This window comes from Miscanthus floridulus, chromosome 1, assembly GCF_019320115.1.
Source record: "Miscanthus floridulus cultivar M001 chromosome 1, ASM1932011v1, whole genome shotgun sequence".
Taxonomy (NCBI): Eukaryota; Viridiplantae; Streptophyta; class Magnoliopsida; order Poales; family Poaceae; genus Miscanthus; species Miscanthus floridulus.
In genome coordinates, this window is record NC_089580.1 from 76,555,758 (window position 1) to 76,563,295 (window position 7,538).

General features: G+C 43.8%; 1 long non-coding RNA gene across 1 annotated transcript; it reads left to right on the forward strand.

Moving 5' to 3' along the window:
* Positions 1–4,719: 4,719 nt before the first annotated feature.
* Positions 4,720–5,819, forward strand: LOC136487501 (uncharacterized). The gene is made up of 3 exons (XR_010767283.1): positions 4,720–5,317; positions 5,420–5,500; positions 5,728–5,819. It is a non-coding gene; the product is annotated as an uncharacterized lncRNA (long non-coding RNA).
* The last annotated feature ends 1,719 nt before the right edge of the window (positions 5,820–7,538 follow it).

Sequence of the window (7,538 nt, forward strand, 5' to 3'; positions counted from 1 at the left end):
TTTAGTTTTTCCATTAGAAAGCTCCTTAGTGAGAAAAGCATGGTCTTGTACCAAGTTATCATGAGCAACACTAAGTTCCTCATGAGCTAATTTTAGCTCCTCATGTGAACAAGTAGTAATATAAAGTAGATGCTTTTGTTGTTCACATGTGTTCTTTAGAAAAGAGTTTTTATTTATCAATTTCTTGGTTTTAGCCGTCTCTTTTTCTAAAGCTTTGATCATGCAACCATATCTATCTAGAAGCTCCTCATATGAATCAAGATCAATCATATTTGTATTAGATACCTTAGTGTCACTTTGTGACATGAAGCAATGTGATGTAGTTGGAGAGCTTGAAGAAACATCACTCTCATAGCCCGAGCATGATCCATCATTACCAAGATCACCACCAAGTGTGCTTGAGGTAGAATCTTCATGTGCAACACTTGTGGCATCATCATCAACCTTGTTAAGTGATCTTGTGGTAGTATGATCATCATCATCACTTGACCATGAGGTGGAGCAATCTTCCACAATCACTGAATTGTTGTCATGCTCAACATCCTCATGCACTTTCTCTATGGGCTCATCGTCATTATCATCGAAGACCGTCCCATACTTCTCATTGAGATAAATCCAAATCTCATGGGCGGTCTTCATATTTATGATCTCACCAAATATCCTATCATCCAAAGATCTATACATGATGTCAATATCTTGGGTGTCGAGATCTAGGCATTTCTCTTGTGCTTGAGTTAGATTGTTTTCATCCAATACGTGAGAAAAGCCTACATCTACCATCCACCACATTTGAGGGCAAATAAACTTAAAATTGTATATCATCCAATTTTTCCATCGTGTAAAGTGTGTGCCATAAAAAATGTGTGGACACTCAACATCTAGCCCATAAGTCACCATCCTCTCGGGTCAGTGAAGACCACAAATGAGAGACCTAGCTCTAATACCAATTGAAAGGTCGAGATGACGGATTAGAGGGGGGTGAATAGTCCTTTCTAAATTTAATCGCTTCGGCTAACCAAAACAAATGCGAAATTAAAACAATCAGTCTAGCCAAGACTATACCCCTCTATCGAAGTTCATAAGCACCTTATAAAGATCCTAATTAGCCAACAAAGGTGCCGGGCTAGCTAGAGCTCACCTATCTAATTCTAGGAGCAAGGTCACACAAACCTATACCACTAGTATTTTGCACACCGGGGAGCTTCTACACAATTCTAGTAAGCAAAAGCACAAAGCTCCTAAGGTCACTAGCAATGCTCAATAACAAGGCAACCAATGCCAAATTAGAGAGCGTAAATACTTAGCTACACAAACTAAGCAATGTCACTAACAAGGTTACACAAACCAAATTAACCATGCAATGGAGCTACTTCTATGCTACACAAGCAAGAAGGTAACTAGTGAGCTACACAAGCTAACTAATTACAAGAGCAATTACACAAATACAATGTATATGAAAGTAATTACAAGCTTGTGTAAGGGGATTGCAAACCAACGGGAAGAACAATGTTGACACAGTGATTTTTCTCCTAAGGTTCACGTGCTTGCAAACAGGCTACGTCCCCATTGAGACAAGCTCCAAGGCTACCGCTGGTCCTCTTGCTAGTGATGACCCATAAGTCACACTCTCCCACATGGAGTGCTTACCACAAGCTCTAGCACTTGACCCAGCCGGACCACTTGTTGTCCTTCGCGTCTCGCTCTACTAGAGTTGCTCTTCGCGGCTCCCGCGGGGCGAGCACAATGCCCCTCACAAAGGTCTTCTTCGGAGCACCGCACAAGCTTCTTGCGGGCTTCAACGGAGACCACCACCAAGCCATCTAGGAGGTGGCAAGCTCTAAGAGTAACAAGCACCACCAGCTTGCAAGACGATCACCTAGTGCCACTCGATGCAACCTCATGATGCAATCGCACTAGAATCGCTCACTCACTCGATCGGATGAACACTATCAAGCTCAAATGAGTTAGAGGGCTCCCAAGCACTACCACACAAGCCACCAAGGTTCTAGTGTGCTCAACCACCGGCCAAAAACCGACCAACACTTCTATTTATAACCCCCACGAAAATAGAGCCATTGTACCCCTTTACTGGGCACTGCTCAAGGTGACCGAATGCGCCGGTCGTATCGACCGGACGCGCCAGGCCCTGCGTCCGATCAACGGATGCACGCCATGTGTCACTCCTATTCAACCTCAGTCACTTGATCTCAACGGTCGGCTACCACGCGCCACCACCTGAGTTCGGTCGTTTCTAGAGAGCTCCTCGAGCCTCTATTTTACGAGCGGATGCGTCCGCTCCTGCATGACCGGACGCAGACCAGCTAGAGTTCGGTCGTTTCTAGAGAGCTCCCCGAGCCTCTATTTTGTGACCGGACGCGTCAGGTTGGTCGCGATTGGACGTAGCACATGAGTTCGGTCCTTCACCGCCTACCAAGTGTCATTACTACTCTTCGCGCCAAGATGTCAGCGTACGTCACAACCGATCGGACGCAGCCTTAGCGCGTCAGGTCACCTCTTCGCGCCAGCGTCCAGTCACATGATTGACACCACGCGCTCAACTGCTACCACTGATCGGATGCTTCGGTCCTACCGAGAACAGCGTCCGGTCACTCATAGTGACCCCTTCTCGCCTCTGCTTCATTGCCGAGTTGATCCACATCAACTCCAACTTTTTGTCCTTTGTAAATGTACGAACACCACCAAGTATACACTACCATGTGTATGTGTGTTAACATTTTCACAATCATTTTTCAAAGGATTAGCCACTTAACTTGCCACGCCACTCGATCCTAGCGACGATGCAAAGTTAGATTATTCGAGTGGCACTAGATGACCGATATGTAAACAAGTTTGCTCGTCTTGATAGTATGGCTATCTATTATAAACCCGGTCATCAACTTTTCTACACACCTATGATCGGTGAAATGAAATACCTTAGGTTATACCTTTGCCTTGTCTATCTTGATTTTCTCCACCTTGATCATATGACTCAATGTCATGTCTCATGTGCAATGAGCTTCTTCATCATCACATGTGTGAGCTTTGCAACATCTCCGAGCCATTTTCACCTTCATGGCATACGTTACTCATACACATATACCTATGGACTAATCACCTATGTATCTCACATAAATACAATTAGTCCACCTAGATTTTCACTCAATTACCAAAACCACGTAAGGACCTTTCAGAGGTGGCCGGGCATCCACCAGATTGTTTCACGGTTTTAAATTTATACAAAAAGAATACTCCTCTGCTGCAAACCGCCCCTCCTTGAATTTATGTCACCGAACCCGGTTGGGACAATGGCGTCTCCGATCCGTTGGTCTCGTGTGGGCCCGTACCCGTCGCCACATAGAGCTCTCCAGATAGATGCGGCTTGCCGAACGCCGTCGCCAATGGAGCGCGATACCTGCGGTGGTTACGCTCATGAGTCGCCGCGTCCGCCCCTATGCATTCCATGCCGACGGATGAATCCGGTCCACGGCCGCATCGGGCAGATCAACTCCAGCGTGTGGGTAGGAAGATTCACCTCTCTTTACATGCTGCTCCATCTGATTCAAATTAGTCCATTCTAACTTTGTTCTAGCTATAACTTTCACCAATTTTTCAGAAAAAATATAGTGATCTCTAGAAATTCAAATGAATGCTCTATAAAAAATATACTGTATGAAGAATCTAATGAAACCAATCTAGTATTCTAGTTATTTGAGTTTTTTTTCTATAAATTTAGTTAAATTTAGAGAAATTTGACTTAGCAAAAAGCTAACCTGAATTGTAATTTGGATCGGAGGGAATATTTTGACAATTCAATGTGATGTCACAGTAATTTGATTCGGTGCTCGTCAAGAGATTAAAAATACTAGGAGACCAATTCAAACACCGATGCAGGACAAACTTCATCGGCTCATAGACCCGCATCACCAATTTTCCTTGCGACATTGGAAAATATTAATCAGACAGTTCGACATGGAGCTGCAGCTGCTAGCATGCTACAATACCACTACCACAGTACCACTCCTATCACAAATTTACAGACAGGCTATTTTACACCACTGGGGAACCCAGCTCTTATTCAGATATTATAATACAACAGATAGACATTTTACAAGACCCCTTCTTAGACGATGTTTTGCATGATTCCTTTGCCCTGGCATTCTTCTGAGTCAGCGATCAGGATCTTCAGTCATCCCTGTTTGTGACTCTGCAGAAGCTTAGCATAAACTTACTGCATGAAACAATGACAGTACTACTACCACTACATTACAGTTACAGAGAGGCGTTTCTACATCACTGGGAAACACAGCTTCTATTGAAACGTTACATGCACGCATTTTAGAAGATCTCCTTGTAGAAGATGTTTTTCGCCATCCCTTCACCGGGGCACTCTTCGTCGGTGATGAGGATCTTCAGCCCATCCCTCTTTGTGACTCTGGAAACTGCTACATAGAGCTGCCCATGGGTGAAAACCTGCCTCGGAAAATAGAGCCCGACCTTTTTCAGAGATTGCCCTTGGCTTTTGTTGATTGTCATTGCAAAGCACACAGAGAAAGGGATCTGCTTTCTTTTTAGCATGAATGGCCACCTGGGTTCATACTGTGTCATGATGATCTGAGGGATGCATACCTTATCCCCTATGCATGCTCCAGTTATGATCTGTGCTTCAGTGACCTTTTCCCCAAGTCGTGTGATTATCATTCGAGTACCGTTGCACAGCCCCGCTGTTTGGTTGATGTTACGAAGAAGCATCACCGGCAGGCCAACTTTGAGCTTGAGCTGGTGGTTTGTAATTCCTGAGTGCTTTAAGGTGTTGAGGAACTCAGTTGGATATTGATGCTCCATTTCATGGTTGTAGTGCATCGATTTGGACACACTGTCACTGCTCAGATAACTCACTGTGTCACCCTGGATTTGTTCCATAACATACTCGTTGATTTCTTTGGCATCCTCATTTGTTGTACATAATATTGCATTTTCTTCTAGGAACTTCTGATCACAGCAGTTGTCGTGCAGGCCCAGGTAGGTGCTTTCAATGATTTTTGCTTTTGGATCATCTCCTTTTTGTAGCAACAGGTCACTGGGGATAGTAACCCATTCCTCATCTAATGAAACCGTGTCTCCATTACCAATTTGTAGTATCCACTTTGCAAATTCCGCAGTCTTCTGCAGCTGTGCTCGATTGACGGTCACAAAATTTAAGGCTATTCTCATTAGTGAACCTCAACACGTCTCGTAAGCTCTTGTCGAGTGCCTCAAAGCAATTTCTGTGTGCCATTGGAGCTTCGTCCCACAGTATCAGTGATGTCTTTGTTAGTAGGTCAGCCATGTGTGAACCTTGTTTGATGTAGCATGTCGATTCATCTGTAAGGATCATTGGAATGTTGAATGCTGAATGTGCCGTTCTTCCTCCTTGAAACAGAAGTGCTGCAATGCCACTGGACACAACTGCCACTACTATCTTTCCCTCTGATCGTAGCCTCGTTGTGATTGCTTTCCAAAGGTATGTCTTACCTGTCCCACCATAGCCATCCACAAATATTAGCTTCCCTAGTGATTTCTCTGCTGATTCAATTATTGCATAAAAGGCCCTTTTCTGATCTATGTTTAGACTTTTCAGTATTTGTAGGTGCTCATCCTTCAACTTGTCTCTGTCATGGATCATTTCTCCGTTCATGAGTCTATTTTCGGTATCGTTTAACTCGGCCATATCTGGTGTCTCTATTCCAGGGTACTCCTTCAGTGATTTTCCAGCTTGTTCCATTAGCTTCTCAATTTTCATCAAAGCACATTTTCTTTTATGGGAAGGTGCAAGGTGGCTGGTCGAATTTTCTGTTTGCTGCATGTCTTCAGAGAGTGCTTCCCAGTTTGATTCCCACAGGCTCTTTGGGTCGGTAATCTCACAGTGGCACAGAATGGTTGCAAATAATTGCTGTAGTTGCATCCCAGACGCCCAGTCGGATGCTTCCTTGATGCAGTCTATCCACTCCTTGTCATCATTTAGAAGTCCTAGTGCATGACATGTTGACTTGTATGAAGAGTGCACGACTCCATTGACAGTCCTGATGTCTTCAAATGATGTGCAGCCCTTTGCAGTATTCAGAAGCACTCTGAGATAATACCTTTCTCCACTTGCAGGATGAGCATTGTAGATTCTGCCAATTTTCTTGCCTCTTTTTCGTCTTGCCCATTGCTTTTCTTTGGCATGCCATGCCCATTTGGTCGGGAATTCTGGGTATGTTAATTCCCTGGCATCCTCATGCTTTTTGTTTGTCTCCATCCACTCTGTAAACATGGTAACTGCTGAACCTGGCAGTTTTATTATTTCCTCAAGGTTTGTCGAGTCAGGAAAAATCACTTCTTGTTCGTTCTCCACGTGGAACCGTAGCCGCTGAACAGATGGTTCTTTGTAGTTCAGGTTAAACCTGAATATTCTCCAACAAGCTTCATATGCTGTGAGATATCTGCATCCCAGGTACATTTTAATCTCATCATTTCTCTTTGACAGACCTGCTTCTCCAATCACTGATGTTGCTTGGTCTTCTTCTTCTGTCTGGATATATTTATATAGGTATTTGATTGATCTAGACCGGGTGAACCACTCCACATTAATGTGTGCTTGGAACTTGACCAGGAGAGATTTGTTGTATGGCACAACATGTCCATTGTTCATATTGACTCCTCTTATTTCTATTTCCTGACCTTCATCTCGTCTTCTGTATATTGGGTAGCCATTTTCACCAATGATAGTCTCGTCACATAGACTTTTTGGGAACTGATAAATGCATCTGTGGTTCACCATGCATGCCGCCGTTGGATTTGCCTCTCCACATGGTCCATGCATCATAAATTTCTTAACAGCTTCATATGTTTCTGGATCCTTTTACTTTCCGGGATCTCAGCACATATCATTTCATCAATTTGTGAGGGATTGAGGCACTTCTCCCCTTTTTCAAGGAATATTAGAACATGGGCATGTGGGAGTTCCTTCTTCTGGAATTCTATCGTGTATACAACTGCAATTTTTTCCCCAGAGGCCTGAGTGTCAGCACATGGAGTCTATAAACAAAAGACATACATACACTTCAATCTATTTTTAGTTATTTGGTGAGGTTTTCCATACTTACTTGCTTTAGTCTTTCCGAAATGCCGCCTCTGTTTAATGTCCATCATTAACTCCTTTAGTTTTAGCATGAACACTCTAACCACAATATCAGGTCGTGCTGCTGGCTTCTGCTGGTTCCCAGCTTCATCAAGCATGCATTGGATCTCTGGCCACTTAGGATTGCATATGAATGTTACAAACAAGTCAGGGTATCCAGCCCAACGACATATAGCCATCGCATCTTGGTAGTTTTGTTCTTTGCATCTGGGACTTCCTCTGAAACTTGCTGGAAGTAGTATCCTCCTCCCAACCTGTTCTGTCCTTGTATCACCTTTTACGATTGCATCTCTCAACCCAGAAAAAAGCTCTGTTCTTAGAGCTCCCTGATTCCTTCTTGTCCAGTCAAGCCTGGATTGTTCGATGCATGCATAGACAT